Consider the following 21,775-nt stretch of genomic DNA (forward strand, 5'->3'; position numbering starts at 1 on the left):
GCCAAAACACCCACTCGTTAAAAGACTGACACAAATTGTGGCTAACACCACTGTTGTAAACTCGATGCACCAGCCCCTAGGAGGCGTGAAGCTTTACTGCCGAGGCAGCGACCGGCTGTCGCCGTTCGAGTTAATGAGATGTTTCAGGTGGTCTTAATGACATAGGTGTGGCGGGAGATAACCTAATGATGTCTGATTCTTCCCACCTGCTGTTGTACAAGAAATTATCACGTTCTATCACTACTGGATGCGGCAACATACCCGTATTTCTCTATAACGTCTCTGTGTTTGCCAAGAACCGTGAATATACGTATATATACATATTACATAAAAAGTATCCCTGACAACGATATTTTGTTTACATATTTGAATTTCCCACGGTAAAATGGTCTAGAAGCACATACTTTAATATCAGAAATAGAACCCATGTCGAACAGTGATATCGTAGTAACGAAGTCTGTAAATAACGTTATATATTACATCGTTATTTCGCTTACTATTCTGGAAGAGTAATTTTGTGATCATTTGATGCCGTTACCAGAAGATTTGGAGTACGTTCTTCATCTTTAATGTCTTCATTTTGAATAACTACGACTTCCGACTTCTCTAATTATATGGAAAATATATACGTCTTAGGCTATGGCTAGAAGGGGAACGCTAATGGGCCGGAATGAAAAACACACAGCTAGACAGACACAATTTCTGCATAGAGAAAGTAACAGGAATGTAGACATTCATAATGATAATGGAACAGTTTTTTTGAGCGGTACTTTTAAATGTGCACTTAAGACAATTCCATTGACAGTTACAATTGCGGTCTGATGAATTTACAGTATAGATTTCGTAATGCAGAACATTTCAAATCAGAGGTAAACGGTACAACGACACTGATATTATATTGTTACAACAGTAACGTTAATATGTCAGCGTTAACACAAAATTTATTTTCTAAAGCACTTTGCCAAGGACACACCTCAAATGATCCAAAAATTCAAGAGAAATCAAAGAATTGTATCAATAATATTCGTAGCTACACCGCAACATCTGCTATGGTCAGTTCTGACGCTGAAATTTCAGACTAGTTTTACGTGGAATGAAGACACACGACTTTTTTTTATCATCGGTCAGGTACAATGACTTGTACACTGAAGAGTGTATACACTGGCACAGAATCTCTTCATTCTTTCGCTGAGGATTGGCATCCTTTCCTCTGTCCAGATGACCTAGCTCCCCGTACTTTACTTTTCCTTACATCCCTTGAATTTGTCAATCTTCATTCGAAATATCTATATATCCGGATCTCTCTCTCATTGATCCCAACTTCCTCCATATCCTTTTTTACACTGAAGAAACTGGTATACATGTCTAATATCGTGTAGGGTCCCCGCGAGCACGGAGAAGTGCTGCAACACGACGTGACATGGACGCGACTAATGTATGAAGTAGTGCTGGAGGGAGCTGACAGCATGAATCCTGCAGGGCTGTCCATAAATCCTTAATAGCACGAAGGGATGGAGATCTCTTCTGAACAACACGTTTCAAGGTATCCAGGATATTCTCAATAATACCAGATATTCTCAGTAATGCTCATGTCTGGGGAGTTTGGTGTCCGCCGGAAGTGTTTGAACTCAGAAGAGTGTTCCTGGAGCCACCCTATAGCAATTCTGGACGTGTGGCGTGTAGCATTGTCCTGCTGGAATTTCCTAAGTCCATCGGAATACTCAACGGACATGAATGGATGTAGGTGATCAGACATGATGCTTACGTACGTGTCACCTGTCAGAGTCGTATCTAGACGTATCAGGGCCCCATATCACTCCAGCTGCACACACCACACACGATTACAAAGCCTCCACCAGCTTGAATAGTCCCCTACTGGCTTGCAGGGTCCATGGATTCATGAGGTTGTCTCCATACCCGTACACGTCCATCCGCTCCATACAATTTGAAACGAAACTCGTCCAAACAGGCAACATGTTCCCAGTCATCAACAATCCAATATAGGTGGTGACGGGCCCAGGGAAGGCGTAAAGCTTTGTGTCGTCCACTCATCGAGGGTATACCAGTGGGCTTTCGGCTCCGAAAGCCAATATCGATGATGTTTCGTTGAAAGGTTCGCACGCTGACACTTGTTGATGGTCCAGCATTGAAATGTGTAGCTATTTGCGGAATGGTTGCACATGTTATGTGCATTTGTATTTTTGTGACATCGACACAGTTGATCTAATGTCGACTAGAGGCGATACTAGTTTTTTTCTAAGCACTACTGTTAATGTGGTCGTCACGAAATTAGACAACTCAAGGTCACATCCGCTCCCTTCAGTCCACAGGCGCTAAGCACTATGATTCTCACGCCTCATAGCTTTGTTACTGTATGTACACTGTTAACAGTGCATCAAGTCAGCGTCAGCTGAATTTTCAGTGTTTGCGTCGAGTATCGTGTGTTCACGTGTGGTTCCAGTCATCTGTGGAACGGTGCACTGACGTGTGTTGGGTAACGAGCGAAACGCAGCAGCGAAGGCCTGCGTAGAGGGCGAACATTCGAAAACAACCTAAAACTGTTGCATCGAATTCACTGACATTTTTATACTAACCTGGCTAACAGTGAAGAAACCAGGAATAATATAAATTTTGCGCAAGTTCATAAAATCACGACAAAACTTTGTGGTATTCGGTATCGACTGTATTTCATATTAACAGTCCAGTAACGTGAGCAGGAGCTCTAGATTTGAGTGTGTGTTTTGATTCTGCAAGAAAGGGATGTAAATGAAAACAGAAATCTACGGAATTTGACGGTTTTGATGAAAAGCTAGTACCTAGAACTATACTTAGATTCCAGGGCCGACGAGCTTCCGACGGCTAGAAAAATTCTTGCTCCGAGACCTCCGTTATTTGTCTTTTCCACTCAATTGTTTTTTGAGTCAGAAAGCATAATGACGGATGAAAAAGATTTAGTGGAATGCAGAGACATAGCAGTTGCACGTATTGCTTGTAGTATACTTGTAGTATACTTCGATAAAACTTAGCGTTCACAAAACCATACGCACAAATGTATTTTGCTAGACTTCAACGGAGGTAATGGCCTGAAAGTACTTACACTCGCTTCTGTATGGCACATATCTGCCATTTGGGTAATGATTTCAGAGACGAAGTGTCAGTAAGAGTTGTAAATAAAATATTTTCTAGAGATAGCGAATATTCTCGGTCGTATTGAGGCGAACTACCAGAACCAAAATCCTGGCGGCGGCACGCCGGTAGTAGCGCACTGCCGCCCTAAGAGGCTCTCGCAAATAAAATGTGTTCGTAAGTGATACGGCGCAATCATGATGTCTCAGATGTTACCAAAATTAATTTTATAGTTTTCTTAACATCTTCCTCGCTGGTAGTATCTGCAAGCTCCAACAGATCGCAAATTTTTGATGTTGCTGAACAACAGTAACACAATATTTTCTAAAGGAACACATCGTCATTTGACTGTTTTATTATTTATGTAAGTACAGCCCAGGTTCCAGCCTTTTATACCATTTTCAAGTATTTGATTTTATGTCTTGAACATATATTGCAGGACACTTAACATGTTCTCAAACTCAAAGTTGGCCATAGCTTAAGAGAAACTGTTAAGTATCCTAAAATATGTGTAAAATACATAAAATCAAATACTTGAAAATGGCATAAAAGGCCGAAACCTGGATTGCACTTAAATAAACAGTAAAACAACCGAACTGCTGTGTGTTCCTTAAAAAAAAAGAGGCAGATTCATAAGCAGCGACATTTTTCGTTACTCAAGACGAACAGTTTCTCACGTCTTACAGTATTTGTTTTTTATTTCGGGATACTTTTATGTTTTTACGACAAAATATGTATCACATACATTTATAAACTTTCAGAATGCTAACCTATTTTTTATAGGCCAAATATGTCAGTGGCTCTGTTTTATCGACAGCTTTAAGTAAAAAATTATTTTTCTTCAAAATTTCCTGTAATGTTAGTTTTTATTTTGCTTCGTAGCAGTTGGGAAGAATTTTCCTTTAGAAAGTAGTGCATCACATTCTAGGCTAAAAATTGAGATTTCTAACATTTTATCGGAATTTTCAGTAACATTTGAATTCTTCACTAACTGACAGCGCTGTTAAGACGGTAAGATGACGTTCAGGTGGTTACTCTCGTGACGGCCGCTGAAGCAACTGTCCCTTGTGACGTTCTGTTAGTAAGCGCAATTAGAGCACAGAAAGGACATACAGTACATCACATCCACATACTCTGCAAATCACTGAGAAATTGAAACACGTAAAACTGCAGCCAGTCACTTTTTGGAAACAGTTACTTATTCATTCCATGAACAGGTTTTCGAGCCTTTTCAGGCTCATCTTTAGATGGTGTATAGGACGTTACATAACTATCTTCAGATGGTGTACAGGAAGCTACATAGCTATATATGCCTGCACACCACATGAAGATGAGCCTGAAAAGGTTCGAAAACCGGTTCATGGAATGAATAAATAAATAACTATTTCCAAAAAGTGACTGGATGCAGTTTTATGTATTTACATTGGATTAACGCTCACGGGTTCTTAAACGTCCGTGACGGATAAGCTTAATCACTGTGATATGCGTGGTGGACACTTCCCATTCCAATCGTGTTTGCGGAGTAACAAGAAAGGGAGCGGTACACAGGGGCTTGAAGAATTTCTCCAGATTTTGCATCTGGACGCTATAACACCGTTTACGATGAAGTAGACCGCTACATGCTGTAACACAGCCCTGCATTTTCACACCCGGCTACGTGACGGAAAGCTAATGTGAGGGTACAACCGAGCCTTCAACACACTCCTGTAGACATCGTAATGATACGCATCAGTTGGACTGGCCAATAACCAGATCGCTCCCCATGGACCCATATAAGAGGAGCGTTCAATAAGTAATGCAACACGTACTTTTTCTCGGGCAGTTTCGATTGAAAAAAATGCAGAGTTTGTTATGGGGCGTCGTGGAAGGTTCCCACTTCACGGCCTATAGATTCATGAAATTCCGATAGGGGGCGGCCCTATACGTAGCTTTCAAAATGGCGGCTCTGACAGAGGTTCGTTTCAAGCAGAAAACTGTTATACAGTTTCTTTTGGCGGAAAAACAGGGCATTACAAGCTCTTGCGGAGTGTCTACAGAGAGCTGGCAGTGAACAAGAGCACTAAGAGTCATTGGGCGAGGCGTCTGTCATCATCGCAAGAAAGTCGCGCATATCTGTCTGATTTCCCGTGTGCCGGCAGGCCGCACGCTGCTTAGCCTCCTGCAATGTTGGAACGTGCGGACACTCTCATTTGAAGTGAGCGAAGGATCACTTTCTAACACCTCGCTACTCTACTAGAAATCTCTGTTTGTAGTCCTGACACACTCGTCCACCATTTCGGGTAGTGAAAAGTGTGTGCGAGCTGGGTTCCTCGCAGCCTAACAGAAGACTCTAAAGACCATTTATGCGGCATTTCTTGTGCATTACAAGACTCCTCGTAACAATTTTTTGTCGAATCATCACAGGCAGTGAAACATGGGCTCATCACTTCGAATAGTAAACAAAATGGCAATCCATGCCGTGGCGTCACGCCATCTCTCCTCTGCAGGAAAAGTTCAAAGCCACACACTCAGCCGATAAAGCCACTGCGTTGGTCTTCTGGGACTCTGAAGGGCTTACTCTGTTTGATGTCTTCCTTCATGGGGCAAGTGTGCTGTGTTGCCCTCAGGAAATTGAAGAAACGACTTCAGCACGTTCGTCACCTCAAAAATGCAAACGAACTTCTCCTTCACCATGACAACGCGAGGTCTCATGCAAGTCTGCGCGCCCAAAAACGGTTCAAATGGCTCTGAGCACTATGGGACTTAACATCTGAGGTCATCAGTCCCCTAGAACTTAGAACTACTTAAACCTAACTAACCTAAGGACATCACACACATCCATGCCCGAGGCAGGATTTGAATCTGCGACCGTAGCGGTCGCGCGGTTCCAGACTGAAGCTCTTAGTACCGCTCGGCCACAGCGGCCGGCCCTGCACGCCCAAGAAGAGCTTATAAAAGTTCATTGGACTGTTCTTCCTCATCCGCCCTGCAGCCCAGACCTCACACCTTCCATCTTTCATCTGTTTGATCCAATAAAGGAAGCATTTCACGGAAAGCACTACGTGGGTGGTGGAAAGGTCACTAAGCAAGATGGCCCGGGTTCCCGGGTTCGATTCCCGGCGGGGTCAGGGATTTTCTCTGCCTCGTGATAACTGGGTGTTGTGTGATGTCCTTAGGTTAGTTAGGTTTAAGTAGTTCTAAGTTCTAGGGGACTGATGACCATAGATGTTAAGTCCCATAGTGCTCAGAGCCATTTGAACTAAGCAAGATGTTGGCTCCGTGGTCGACCAGTAGAACGGTACTAAGGGGCATACGGGCCCTCTCTGTATGTTGACGTAACGTTGTCACATAGAATGGAGATTTTGTTGAAAAATAGGGTTTTGTAGCCAAATGAATGGTGTACTGGAACCCTAAATAAAACCAATCTGCTTTCAGAAAAAAAATCTGTTTCTTTGCTTGTTAGACGTCCCTCGTGCAATTAATGAAATGGGTGTCGCACAGTGGGTAGGTAATAGGACAGGGGTGGCCCTAGCGTACATGACACATGCGTGTTGTACCTCACAAAAAATAGCAAACAAGTTGTTTAACTACGAAATGAAATAGTGGTGCACATTATTACAAAGTTCCCTGCTAGCATACATCAAAAACGAATTATTACAGGGTCTGTTCTACCACAAGAAATATAGAGAACAAGAAAATTATCAATTGTTAATGTAAGTCAGCAGTAATCTAACAGGTGATAATCTTAGAAAAGATTGGATGGTTCAGGGGAGTAGGACAAGACTGCAATCTACACATGAATTACGGGAAAATAGAACCCGTAGTGGCGGCGCAGTGATTGCCTGATCCGTCACAAGACTGAACAATTTCATATGCAATTATCATTTCCGATGGAGTCGTAACGAGACTTTAATCACTCGCAAAAGACATTGGATTCCGAAATGTACCTAATCCTAACGGCGTCCCTACAAACGCGCGTTAATTCTCGTACCTTCCTCGCCCAAGCTGCGATTTCTCATCCGCAGCAGACTGAGACATAGCAGCTCTTCATCGCATCTCCAGACGAAGTCTCTAAGTCAAGTGTTCTGTTCCATATCCCGAGCATATGTTTCCTCCACCGTGGCCCAAATCTAAATGAGTTTTCTACCTACTCAGAGTTCATTCTCCACTCTACAAATCCGCACCATTCTTGCGTGGCAACGAAAAGAGCTCTGCAAAGTGCTGGCCGATGATACTTTTCTTAACAAGACAACAAGCTCCCCACCTTTAAAAAGGTCTGCAACCCTAAGCAATTATTACACTCCTTCCTAGGCATGCAGTGCTTAAACAATTACGAGTTATTTTCCCACTTGTCAGGGACATTTGATGTTTTAGTCAATGCGAAATTCTCTTAAAATTGGGTCTTCACTTCTGCTACTCTGCTATTTGTTTGGATTAGCCAGTGAGGAGACCAGACGTCATCACCTCGTGTAAAGAGGAGACAGAAAAGCGGCCAAGTAGGAAGGAATTCCAGAATGATATTTTCACTCTGCAGCGGAGTGTGCGCTGATATGAAACTTGCTGGCAGATTAAAACTATGTGCCGGACCGAGACTCGAAATCGGGACCTTTGCCTTTCGCGGGTAAGTGCTCTACCAACTGAGCGACCCAAGCACGACTCACGACCCGTCCTCACCACTTCAATTCTGCCAGTACCTCGTCTCCTACCTTCCAAACTTTGAAAGGTGGCTACACTGAGCCACAGCGCCAAAGATCGCGCCAGAGAGTATTGTTCCGCCGCCTCCACTGGCAGTGCTTATTGAGACGTAGCGGCAGGCAGTTCTTACCGAGAAGTTGTGGTGGACACTGCTTGTCGTGAAGACAGAGTGAGATGTGGTAGTGGAGAGTGTTGTTCCATGTTTTATGCAGTGGTTTGATGGGAGAGATAGCAGATGTTGTTCTAATGGAGATATTGTAATGGTCAGAGTGCATTTCGTCAATATAAATGGAGGTATTTTCTTTTATTCTTTTATTCTTTCAGTGACCTGAATAATGTGTCATTACAGGTTCAGTCAACAAAGCATCTGGCGTGTGTTCTTGTATTAGAGTGTAATTCTGATTTTCTTGCGCAATTATAGTATTTCTAATTTTCTTTTATTACGTCAGTATAATTGGTATTTAAAAATTCTTGTCTTGTTGAAGAAGAACCGTGCCAGATGTGCGTTGAGTCATACTACCACATACAGAACAGCTACACTTATGTTTGTTGTTTCGTAGGTTTTATAGTTGCTGGGGACTTAATTAATTAATTGTGCTAACAGAAATATCCTTACATTCTTTGTTGTCATTCTAAGCAGTCAGATTACGTACTAAAACTAGACAGGGCCAGCCGTTTACGAAACAGCGTAATCGGACATACAGCGACAGAAAATTAAAAAGTATTTGCATTGCATTCTTATATCTTTATTATAATAAAGCCCCCATGCAACTTCACAGAAGCTAGCAGAACTAGCACCCCTGGAAGAAAGGATATTGCGGCGACATGGCTTAGCCACAGCCTGGGGGATATTTCCAGAATGAGATTTTCACTCTGCAGCCGAGTGCGCACTGATATGAAACTTCCTGGCAGATTAAAACGGTGTGCCCGACCGAGACTCGAACTCGGGACCCTTGCCTTTCGCGGGCAAGTACTCTGCTAGGTTCGCGGAAGAGCTTCTGTGAAGTTTAAAAGGTAGAAGACGAGGTACTGGCAGAATTGAAGCGGTGAGGACGGGTCGTGAGTCGTGCTTGGGTAGCTCAGTGGTAGAGCACTTGCCCACGAAAGGCAAAGGTCCCGAGTTCGAGTCTCGGGCCGGGCCGGTACACAGTTTTAATCTACCAGGAAGTTTCAGGAAGGAATTACAGTTCAAAAAGCAATTCTGCCACGTCCAATCGACCGCCAAGATCTCCATCTACACTCCTGGAAATGGAAAAAAGAACACATTGACACCGGTGTGTCAGACCCACCATACTTGCTCCGGACACTGCGAGAGGGCTGTACAAACAATGATCACACGCACGGCACAGCGGACACACCAGGAACCGCGGTGTTGGCCGTCGAATGGCGCTAGCTGCGCAGCATTTGTGCAACGCCGCCGTCAGTGTCAGCCAGTTTGCCGTGGCATACGGAGCTCCATCGCAGTCTTTAACACTGGTAGCATGCCGCGACAGCGTGGACGTGAACCGTATGTGCAGTTGACGGACTTTGAGCGAGGGCGTATAGTGGGCATGCGGGAGGCCGGGTGGACGTACCGCCGAATTGCTCAACACGTGGGGCGTGAGGTCTCCACAGTACATTGATGTTGTCGCCAGTGGTCGGCGGAAGGTGCACGTGCCCGTCGACCTGGGACCGGACCGCAGCGACGCACGGATGCACGCCAAGACCGTAGGATCCTACGCAGTGCCGTAGGGGACCGCACCGCCACTTCCCAGCAAATTAGGGACACTGTTGCTCCTGGGGTATCGGCGAGGACCATTCGCAACCGTCTCCATGACGCTGGGCTACGGTCCCGCACACCGTTAGGCCGTCTTCCGCTCACGCCCCAACATCGTGCAGCCCGCCTCCAGTGGTGTCGCGACAGGCGTGAATGGAGGGACGAATGGAGACGTGTCGTCTTGAGCGATGAGAGTCGCTTCTGCCTTGGTGCCAATGATGGTCGTATGCGTGTTTGGCGCCGTGCAGGTGAGCGCCACAATCAGGACTGCATACGACCGAGGCACACAGGGCCAACACCCGGCATCATGGTGTGGGGAGCGATCTCCTACACTGGCCGTACACCACTGGTGATCGTCGAGGGGACACTGAATAGTGCACGGTACATCCAAACCGTCATCGAACCCATCGTTCTACCATTCCTAGACCGGCAAGGGAACTTGCTGTTCCAACAGGACAATGCACGTCCGCATGTATCCCGTGCCACCCAACGTGCTCTAGAAGGTGTAAGTCAACTACCCTGGCCAGCAAGATCTCCGGATCTGTCCCCCATTGAGCATGTTTGGGACTGGATGAAGCGTCGTCTCACGCGGTCTGCACGTCCAGCACGAACGCTGGTCCAACTGAGGCGCCAGGTGGAAATGGCATGGCAAGCCGTTCCACAGGACTACATCCAGCATCTCTACGATCGTCTCCATGGGAGAATAGCAGCCTGCATTGCTGCGAAAGGTGGATGTACACTGTACTAGTGCCGACATTGTGCATGCTCTGTTGCCTGTGTCTATGTGCCTGTGGTTCTGTCAGTGTGATCATGTGATGTATCTGACCCCAGGAATGTGTCAATAAAGTTTCCCCTTCCTGGGACAATGAATTCACTGTGTTCTTATTTCAATTTCCAGGAGTGTATTACTGACTGCCACATGGAATAGCATTCCCAGAAGGCGACATTTTGGCACAAAAAAAGGTCTTTTGGGGCCTGTTTGGACTATGTGTGTCTGCTTGTAAAAACTGTACAAAAAAATGCAGGGAGGTGGCTCGCAGACCCCAACCCTGCCAGTGGCCGGGTCGCTGCCCGGTAACTGCTCGTGGCAGTTGCCGCGCCTTGTGCTTTCTCCGGATAAAGTAGACTGCATTCTTTGGGGGCGTCGGTCAAAACATTACCATAAACTACCATTAAATCAGTGAAGAAACAGTCTAGATCGCCATAATGACCGGTTTCGGCCCAGTCTCAGGCCATCTTCAGAACAGACCATCAGCTGAAGCTGACGATGTCTGCAACAGTCAGTAGACCTCAGTGGCTGACACAGCACTTTCAGCGACTGAGGTGTACTGAGTATTGCAGACGTCGTCAACTTCAGATGATGGTGCAGTAGTGAAGATAGGCTAAGACTACGCTGAAAACGGTCTTTTAGTAACATAGCCATCGCGATCTAGACTGTTTTTTCAGTGATTTTAACTAGCTTACAAAATCGCAGTTTCCCGAAAACGTTACCAAAAATCTAGTTACCAGCCTGCTCACTGTGCCGGAACTGACGCATCAAATTCCTAGCTGAATTGCAGAGAAAATTATAGGCAAAACAGAAGATAGTTTACTCCTACAACCAATGTCGTTATTAATTACGAGTGTTGGCTGTTTTATTAATTGGTGGGAACAAAGCTGAGACAGAATCATTTCAGTCAACTATGAACAGAGCCTGATACGTGCCAGTCAGGCAAGGGATTGCTGCGTATCACTAGCTCCGGTCATAACAAACCTGGGCGCACTGAGTATAAATACTTACAACTCAGCTGATAGCAGCATTCCATTAGCGCCATGCATTCTACCTGTACAACTCCGCGCAAGTCATCAGTCGAATTTGCAGTTAAGCTCACTGATGAGCGTCTTTAACTAGGCAGACACACTGGTCTATAAGGTGTCATCCAGTGTTGATAGTTCCAGGTTCGAAGTGCATCCTCTGGGACGGAGTCACCCAATGGGTGCCAATCGCCTGGCACTCCAGATAGTCTCCAAGGGTCTTGGATTTATCTTGAGATGAAAATTTTCTGATTCTATGTCCCTGTAGCTTCCGATGGGTGAGCTTCCGACTAACAAAATGTATGACTTAGAGGCTTACATTTATTACACCGCCAAGTTACTATAGACCTTCGTATCTGACAAATTTAAACTTTGAAAGTCTACCCGTTTCTGAGAACCAGGGTTTTGAACAGTCGGACGGACAGACAGACAGACAAAACGATCCTGTAACCGTTTCGTTTTGACCAACTGAGGTATGGAACCCTAGAAAGTGAGTAAACTGTTCATTATTTCAAAAGTAATCACCATAACTGTTAATACATTTATACTACTGTGAGACAAGTCGGTCAATGTCAATGGAAAAATATTTGCGGTTGCCTACATAACCATTATTGTACCCAGGCGTGCGCCACGTCGTCCAAATCAAATCGGCGGGAACGAATGTCTTCCTTCAAGGCTACAAAAATATGGGCATCACGTGGGGAGAGATTGATTGGGACTGTGTGAAGGATGTGTGAGGCCTTCCCGGTGAAACTTCTGCAGGGTACACGGCTCTAAGCACTATGCGACTTAACATCTGAGGTCATCAGTCCCCTAGAACTTCGAACTACTTAAACCTAACTAACCTAAGGGCAGCACACACACCCATGCCCGAGGCAGGATTCGAACCTGCGACCGTAGAGATCTCGCGGTTCCCGACTGAACCGCCTAGAACCGCTCGGCCACACCGGTCGGCCTGCAGCGTACTCGAAACAGCCTTGGCAACATGTGGCCCACGTTTCGCTTGGAACGAGTTACACATACTTCATACACCCCGGTCTGTCCCCAAGCGATTTCCATATTTTTGGATCCCTGAGGAAAAAATTCATGGCCGTTGATTTGTTTCGGACAAAGAGAAGCACGCCTGGGTATAATCATGGTGCCGAAACAACAGTAAATATTTTTTCAAGAAGGCACTGACGATCTTATTTCACAGCGGGGAAAAAGTATTAACAATTATGCCGATAACTTGCCGGCCGGTGTGGCCGAGCGGTTCTAGGCGCTACAGTCTGGAACCGCGCGACCGCTACGGTCGCAGGTTCGAATCCTGCCTCGGGGATGGATGTGTGTGATGTCCTTAGGTTAGTTAGGTGTAAGTAGTTGTAAGTTCTAGGAGACTCATGGCCTCAGAAGTTAAGTCCCATAGTGCTCAGAGTCATTTTTATGCCGATAACTTTTGGAACAATGAAGAGTTTATTTACTTTTTTCCCATCTACATCTACATGGATACTCTCCAAATCACGTTTAAGTGGTGGGTTCATCGAACCACCTTCACAGTTCTCTGTCATTCCAGTCTCGTATAGCGCGCCGAAAGAACGAACACCTGTGTCTTTCCGTACGAGCTCTGATTTCCCTTAGTTTATCGTGGTGATCGTTATTTCCTATGTATGTCGGTGTCAACAAAATATGTTCGTATTCGGAGGAGAAAGTTGGTGATTGGAATTTCGTGAGAAGATTCCGTCGCAACGAAAAACGGCTTTCTTTTAAAGTTGTACAGCCCAAATCCTGTATCATTTCTGTGACACTCTCCCATTTTAAGCGATAATACATTGCCCTTCTTTGAACTTTTTCGATGTACCCCGTCAGTCCTATCTGGTAAAGATCCCACACCGCGCAGCAGTATTCTAAAAGAGGACGGACAAGCGTAGTGTAGGCAGTCTCCTTAGTAGATCTGTTACATTTTCTAAGTGTACTGCCAATAAAACGCAGTCTTTGGTTAGCCTCCCCCACAACATTTTCTATGTGTTCCTTCCAATTTAAGTTGTTCGTAATTGTAATACCTCGGTATTTAGTTGAATTTACGGATTTTACATTAGACTGATTTATCGTGTAACCGGAGTTTAACAAATTCCTTTTAGCACCCCTGTGTATGACCTCACACTTTTCGTTATTTAGGGTCAACTGTCAATTTTCGCACCATTCAGATATCTTTTCTAAATCGTTTTGCAATTTGTTTTGATCTTCTGATGACTTAATTAGTCGACAAACGACAGCGCCATCCACAGACAACCAAAGACGGCTGCTCAGATTGTCTCCAAAATCGTTTATATAGATAAGGAACAGCAAAGGGCCCATAACACCACCTTGGAGAACGCCAGAAATCACTCCTGTTTTACTCGATGACTTTGCGTCAATTACTATGACCTGTGATCTCTTTGACCTCGTTTTCATTTTGTCTACCCTTATTTTACTTTCGAACTATTCAGCCATAATGAAAAAGTTAAAACCAACACGTCGGAGGTTCGAGTCCTCCCTCGGGCATGCGTGTGTGTATTTGTCCTTAGGATAATTTAGGTTAAGTAGTGCGTGAGCTTAGGGACTGATGACCTTAGCTGTTAAGTCCCATAAGATTTCACACACATTTGAACATTTTGATTTTTTAAAACCGAAACTATTTATAATTATATGAAAATCACTGCAGATAATACTCGTAAGTCAGTAGATTAAGACAGCATTTTAAATTTTTTAAATTCGGCCAGTAATTATATATAATACTGAAAATCAAATGTTATTGCCCCTTGAAGTCATTAGATACGCATCCTGCAACTGAGACCTGGTAACTGTTTTAGCCACTTAATAATATAGATGAGGAGGTACATTCTCGATTGAAATATCAGCCGGCTTTCCACTGAAGTGATATTGCTGTGCGATGCGCGTCTGTATACGGTATTTTGTATTTTATTTCTACACTGAGCAAATCGCAAGTTTCCGTGTTAGTTTTGTAACACCCCACCCGTCACTTATCTGGTTTTGGCGTGTGTTTGCCCCAGCTAATTGACTAACAGATCAACAGAGAGTGCAAAACTGCCGCAATATCAGATAACGCAAAAAAAAGTAATAAGGCCCTGTGACTCCTGATTGAACTGCGGTGGCAGTGTTGACATTAATTGATTCGGAATTGATCACTTTTAATTAAAAAGGGGTGCACATTGATGTTATATTCAGCTATTGAACACCAGATGCAAATTTTGAACATAAAATTAATTAAGAAAGTGACTTGGGATTTGAACTACTTGATTGAAAACAGATGCAGTCGATTAGCACAAATTTATTTTAACTCCCGATCTTCAATCATCACATTACAAGACTCTCCTATCAGGCAGTGGTAATAAATTGCATTTGTGTGGAGTAAAGCGTGATAACTCAAAAGTAATTCCTATCGACTGACCCAGGAGTAATGCGAAGTGCGAGAAGAATTCTACAATACACAGCCCATGAAACACTCGAGGAAACTTTGCCGACGTGATCCAACAAATTAATCAGTGGCCAGAGCGGACGCAATATCACCGAATACAGCGTGGCGGAGCGGCGTCGTTGTGCAGACGTCGGCCGACCTCGTGGTGCTGCAAGGCTGCGCTCGTCTATTCACTCCTAGCTATCTTGCTCAGCACATAGCTGAACCAAAACTTCCTATCTCCAACCTCAATCGTTCCATTTGCTAAGTCCTAAACTGCAGAGATGCTGACTGTTTCTCAGGCAAGCTGAGTAAAGAACGCCATGTCTGCACTCTAGGCAAGCTGGGAACAGAAGACTACTACACTGACTTCTCCCAGTCCGCTCTTCGCCTCGGTTTCCCCTCCAGCAAAATCACTTATTCCAATTGCAGTGCAAGTCGCATTAATTATGCGTCGCTTCCCAGTGCCGACCAATGCCTGCTCTGGGAAGTGAACAAATTCCCACAAAATTTCCCTTCCTCTCAACTTCTTCTATTTTGCTCCTCCCAGGCCACCCATGAAGGTTAGTGTCTACACAAACACCAAATTTTTCGGAATTCTGACTCCCAGGAGAGTACTTCAAATTTCTTGGTCCTATGTTCCCATTGGAGGCTGGTGTATTTCATTCTGTCGCTCTTCACCTGATTTACTTCAGACTCTGCGGACCGTGAATTCAGCGTGAAGTTGCTATAGTCACGAACACGCATATTTTGACCTCTGTTGACCACTCCACCATAGCTTTGCGCGGCTTTCTCACATGTTTCACTGAAAACGGGACGACGGACATTTATCAACAAGTGTACAAGTTCTCTGTCTGCTTCCTGGTACACCAGCAAGGGGTCAACCACCCACTCACTGTCACTCATCTTAAGGCAGCTGGAGGCCGCACCCCGTTACCACATTCTCAGAGCTTGAGCCGCCCTAAGCTGCCTATTGTCGCTTCCCTTCGCCGCTCCCCCGCCGGCCACGGTCAATTCTTAATACTTCCCTGGGATAAACTAGCGTCCAGTAAATCGACGTGTTTCCACAAAGTTTTCATGTCGTGTGAATTACTTTAAAACCTTCACCCGACATTAATTATTCCAATATGTCCATACTATACCCTCTACAAGATGCACTGTGCCTTGTCAGTCATTTTTGTTCAGCCCTACTGTTCGCTCAACGTGAGTTAGGTGATCTTTAATGACTCCATGTAAGGGGCATAGTTCTTGCCATCTTACAGTTTGAACTATTGTAAAAACTTAAATTTCACGCCAACGTATTCCACTGTGCTGAGAACGCCTGTGTTATGGAATCTAACGTTAAGCTCGCTCCTGCTTGCTCTTGTCCAATTAGCACACGTGGATGGAAACACGTCCCTGCGGCGTGTCTGTTTTGGGGACAGCAAGTGAGTAAGTGCAGAATGTCACACGGAGACAATTTGACAGGGAACAGAGAGAAGCGTAGAACTGTACGTGACGCGTCGCGAAATGGGTGCTAAAACCGACAGAGACGGCACACGGCACTGGAAGCTGACACGTTACGCCATCGACCGCCACGGCAAGTGCGTAGCGTGTTCCTGCAGCTGCGTAGTCTGCCGTGGCTGCACCTACCGACACCAGCTGACAGGCTGGCGCTTCACCGAGGCAGGCGCAAGAGGGATTACATTACGGCCTCTGTGCCTGGGGCGACGCCGAATTACTCAGCGCGCAGAGGTCAGCTTCATTTATACGTAACACGGGGAGTTTGAGGAGGAATACTAAATACTCTCAGCAACATCAAAAATAGCGCACCCAAAGGGGAGAAGAGTTCAAACACGAAACTTTCAAATACGAGGTCTGTTCATAAAGTTCCGGAACTCTGTCTGCAAAATTTTTCTATTCTTGCTTTTACTTATTGTGCATGGCTCCCAATGCCGTTTCCACTTCTGGAAGCAGTGTAGGTACGCCTCCTGCTTGATCGCACGAAGAGGCCTCTGAGAATTTTATTTTATCTCGTTTATAGTTGCAAATCTTCATGCATTCAACGGGGTTTTCAACTTAGGAAATGCAAAAATATGTCTGCAGGGGCTACGTCTGGAGAGTATGGAAGGTGAGACAGCACGGTGATTTCGGTTTTTGTGCAATAGTCACGCACCAACAGGAGGTCGTTTCTGTTATGCCGGAGCCAAGGTAGCCCCTGAGGGCCGGCAACCCATATTACACCACAAAGGACGGGGTTGTCTATGTCCAAGGTGTCCCAAAAGCACCATGGTAAACACCGGCTATTTACCGGGTGATCAAAAAGTCAGTATAAATTTGAGAACTTAATAAACCACGGAATAATGTAGACAGAGAGGTAAAAATTAACACCTGTGCTTGGAATGACATGGGGTTTTATTAGAACAAAAAAAAAAAACAAAGTTCACAAAATGTCCGACAGATGGTGCTGGACAGCAAAACGTCAGTGACTGCGCATGACATTCGTGTATAAAAGGAGCTCTAATGAGAGGGAGAATCAGATGCGCCAGCAGTTGCAGCATGTTGACGTTACCTGAAAAGACGCTTTTAGTGAAGCTGTATTATCTGAATGGGGAATGTGCTAGTTCAGCGTTACGATCCTGTCGCCATAGGAAGGGGCTTCGAACGGGTAAAGGTCCGTTGACAAATGTAGCTGTGGCGAGAATGATTTCGAAGTTCGAAGCCACGGGTTGTTTAGACGATAGACCCCGTAGTGGCCGACCGAGCACAAGGCGTAATGCTGCTGAGACAGTTCAGGAAGAAATGGAGACCGTAGCGGATTCGTCTATGCACCGGGAAGTCAGAGCTCGTGCAGTTGCACGTCGCACCGGCATTCCATACACTACTGTTTGGTTGGCACTGAGGCGTACCCTCCGATGCTATCCGTACAAAATCCATCGGCATCATGAACTGTTACCTGGTGATTTAGTGAAGGGGAGGGCATTTGCGGTGTGGGCGTTTCAAAAGATGGCGGAAAATGACGCTTGGTTGAGTAACGTGTTGTGGACCGACGAAGCTCATTTCACGCTCCGAGGGTCTGTCAACGCCCACACTGCAGAATTTGGGCTACCGAAAATCCTAGAACTGTCGTGGAAACTCCATTGCACGACGAGAAAGTCACGGCATGAGTTGGATTTACCACATCTACCGTTATCGAGCCCTTTTTCTTCGAGGAAATGCATGATTCTGGTTTTGTAACTGCTACCGTGACGGGTGAGAGGTACGCCGATATGTTACAGAATCGCATCATCCCCAGCCTGGCTGATAATCACCTGCTGGAACGTACGATGTTTTTTCAGGATGGCGCTCCACCCCATATTGCTAGACGCATGAAAGATCTCTTGCGCGCGTCGTTTGGTGATGATCGTGTGCTTAGCCGCCACTTTCGTCATGCTTGGCCTCCCAGGTCACCAGACCTCAGTCCGTGCGATTATTGGCTTTGGGGTTACCTGAAGTCGCAAGTGTATCGTGATCGACCGACATCTCTAGGGATGCTGAAAGACAACACCCGACGCCAATGCCTCACCATAACTCCGGAGATGCATTACAGTGCTGTTCACAACATTATTCGTCGACTACAGCTATTGTTGAGGAATGATGGTGGACATATTGAGTATTTCCTGTAAAGAACATCATCTTTGCTTTGTCTTACTTTTTTATGCTAATTATTGCTATTCTGATCAGATGAAGCACCGTCTGTCGGACATTTTTTGAAATTTTGTTACGTTTTGGTTCTAATAAAACCCCATGTCATTCCAAGCATGTGTGTCAATTTGTACCTCTCTATCTACATTATTCCGTGAGTTATTCAGTTTTCAAATTTATACTGACTTTTTGATCACCCAGTGCATACAAGATAATGGAAACAGACATTCCGAGCACTACTTCCTGCAGGGGGAGCTCGAGCCACAGCTTGCGGGAAGTATCACTACGCCAAAACCTGACTGGCTGGAGACAGCTATTTAGGGGCTAGAACCAGCCCCGAAGTTCAGTTCACTCCAGATGCCGACCTCGTGGGCTTCGACTGCTGAAGATTACGTCTTCGTCTCTGAATTGGACTTTTACTAGTGTGTGTGTGTGTGTGTGTTACCAGGAACCTTTGTGGAAAATTAGACGTGAACTTTTGTTTGCCTCAATTAGGAGACTTTTACTGGCATCGTTATTGTTACCTTTCTTTTGTTGTTCAGTCATCAACCTTGTAAACGTACATACATAAAAGCTGTGTTTGTGAAAAATTGCGAATTGTCAGTCACTACAGTTTCCTTCTCACATTTTCTCGTAGGCGTCGCAACACGTCCCGATAGTACCACCGATTAACAGTTTTTCCCTGCGGCACGAATTCATGACGTTCCTGACAGCAGCGTCGTCGGTAGATCACGAAGGCCGTCCTGAACGAGGGTCGTCTTTAACTTCCGTCCGGGCATATTTAAACCATGTATACCATTCGTAAAACCGAGTACAGCTTAAGCTCTCAGCACCGTAGGCTTGCTGCTTCATTTGGTGTGTCTTTGAAGGCGTTGTGAGTTTCAAGCAAAATCTAATTCAGACACGTTGCTCCTCTAACTTTGCCATCCCGAAATTTGCAAACTGTGCGACACAACATTCTACTCAATACAGCTCTGAACAGTAACTAACAGACATACAACAATGAAACCTCCGGCGGTTACACATTAAATATGGACGTGTGCAGGGATGCCAACCGCATTTCGCTACAAAACACCATCGGCGCGAAATTATGAATGTTCTCGAATTTTCTGAACAGACCTCGTAAGTACAGTGAGATTAGATATGGAGATGATTCAAGTGTGGTGCCAATGTGCATGTCCACAGACCTTACAGTGGCGCTGCAATCGGGCAGGGGGCAATATTAAAAGACGCAGACTGGGCGAGTTCCACTCATGAAGGTCACATACCGACTCGAGTAGCACTTTACCAGGCGCAGAAAGCCAGGTAGAAGTGTTCGACGACATTTCTCGCAGTTACGCCAGTTTGAGAGGATGAAAACCGCAGGATGTTCGAGATGCCGTGTGGCTTGCCAGGTCGATCGTTCGGAGTGATCCGTCAGTCATTGTTGGAACAATGGACACGAGATGGCACCCCTGGTCCGGAGTGACAAGGAAGACAACTAGGCGAGAGGATCGAAGGATCGTGTGGCAAGTGATCAGGGATCCTACATACAATACAAGCAGATTTACGGATGCCGTTGTTCCACAAACCATTTTCAGACACCTCGAGGACGCGAATTTGCAGTCCAAGCTCCCTTTTCATGTAATGCTCTTAACACCATTCTGTCTAGAGTGGTGCCAAGCCAGAAAGACATGGACTGCCACAGATGTCCAGTGTTGTTTAGAGATGAATCCCGATTCGTTTTTGGGACGAATGACGACAGCATACCGGTGTTCAGATGGCCTGGTGAACGATACAGTTCCACGCACGTTGTCACGCGCCACGCCGCTCGCACAGCCGGCGTAATGGTCTGGGAAGGACATAGCCTACGGTAGCTGGTCCCTTCTAATTGTGAAACGTGAAAACTTAACGGGCCAGCATTATGCTGACGACGTTTCTCAGCCACTTGTGGGACCATCCAGCATGGTCTACCACGGTCGCTATTCCAGCAAGATAGTTCAACTAATGCTTGTACAAGCTTAAGTTATATTGGAATATGTTTTGTCATAATTACGTTGAGTCTACATGACTATGTATAACACACTGTTTATAGCTGCACTGTTAGCTGGAATCCATATCTGCAACAAAAAAGACAGATGATATTACGACCGATGCTGACTTCCTTTCTCTCATGAAACTCTTACTTACATGAACTGTTCAAAATTCTCTCTATTAGTACTACAGCCAGTATACAAGTTGTAGATAATCTTTCGCTTCGTGTTTATATCCTCGCTTCTTTCAGATTTCCAGACAGTGTATTCTAGTCAACATTGCCAAAAATATTCTCTGAATCTGCAAATGCTATAAATGAAAGTTTGCCTTCCTTCTACATGTTCCTCCGTTTCACTGCAATCTAAGCTGATCTTTCCCACAGGTCGGCTTCTGCCAGCCGGCCGTTGTGGCCGAGCGGTTCTAGGTGCTGCAGTCTGGAACCGCACGACCGCTACGGTCGCAGGTTCGAATCCTGCCTCGGGCATGGATGTGTGTGATGTCCTTAGGTTAGTTAGGTTTAAGTAGTTCAAAGTCTAGGGGACTAATGACCTCAGATGTTAAGTCCAATAGTGCTCAGAGCAATTTGAACCATTTGGCTTCTGCCATCTTTCGTTCTTCTCTAAACAATTAATATTAGCATTTTGTAACCATACCTTATTAAATGGATAGGTCGGTAATATTCACATCTGACAACACCTGTCTTCTTTGAAAATGGTATTAGTACATTGTTAATGAAGTCCGAGGCCATTTTGCTTCTCTGCGATGTATTGGTTGCCAAGTGGGATAGTTCTGTCGTGACTGATTCTCCCAAAGACCTTAATAATTCTCAGGTAACATCGCCTACTCTAGATGACTTTTTCTGATTTAGTTCTTGCAGTGCTCTATCAAACTTTTCTCTCAGTATCATATCTCCCCTGACATATTCACCTATTTCTTCTTATACATGGTGATTCTGTGATACGTTACAAAATTTCAGGGATCATGGAGAAGTGTAAATGTATCAATTTGAGGTAAGGGACCCTGGTGCGGTAAAGACCAGTCAAAGACATAAGCCAAAACGTCCTGATGCCTCTGACAATCGACTACTTGCTTTCCATATTACTTACTTTGCTTTCCATAGTTTGGCAGGAGCTAGTATGGATTAAAACAAGAAAAAAATGTCCAGAAGATATGGTCTCTAAAGCGCATAACTTGAGTTATTAGCACTCGTTCATCTTTGCTACTGTGAAACACATCTCTTCTACTGAAAAAGTGCTCATCGCTCTTAATGTATGCATTTTAGAACCTGTATTTACGTGATATTTTTTTCTTGTTTT

At 45.0% G+C, this 21,775-nt stretch overlaps 1 protein-coding gene and 1 non-coding gene across 2 annotated transcripts in view; both read left to right on the forward strand.

Annotated features, from left to right (window-relative positions):
• The window catches only part of LOC126176555 (GTP-binding protein Rhes), a 706,272-nt gene that overhangs the window by 290,126 nt on the left and 394,371 nt on the right, over positions 1-21,775 (forward strand). The gene's annotated exons all lie outside the window — the stretch shown is intronic.
• On the forward strand, positions 8,869-8,941 carry Trnas-cga (transfer RNA serine (anticodon CGA)). Its single transcript has one exon. It is a non-coding gene; the product is annotated as a tRNA-Ser (tRNA).

Source organism: Schistocerca cancellata, chromosome 3 (genome assembly GCF_023864275.1).
Source record: "Schistocerca cancellata isolate TAMUIC-IGC-003103 chromosome 3, iqSchCanc2.1, whole genome shotgun sequence".
Lineage (NCBI taxonomy): Eukaryota > Metazoa > Arthropoda > Insecta > Orthoptera > Acrididae > Schistocerca > Schistocerca cancellata.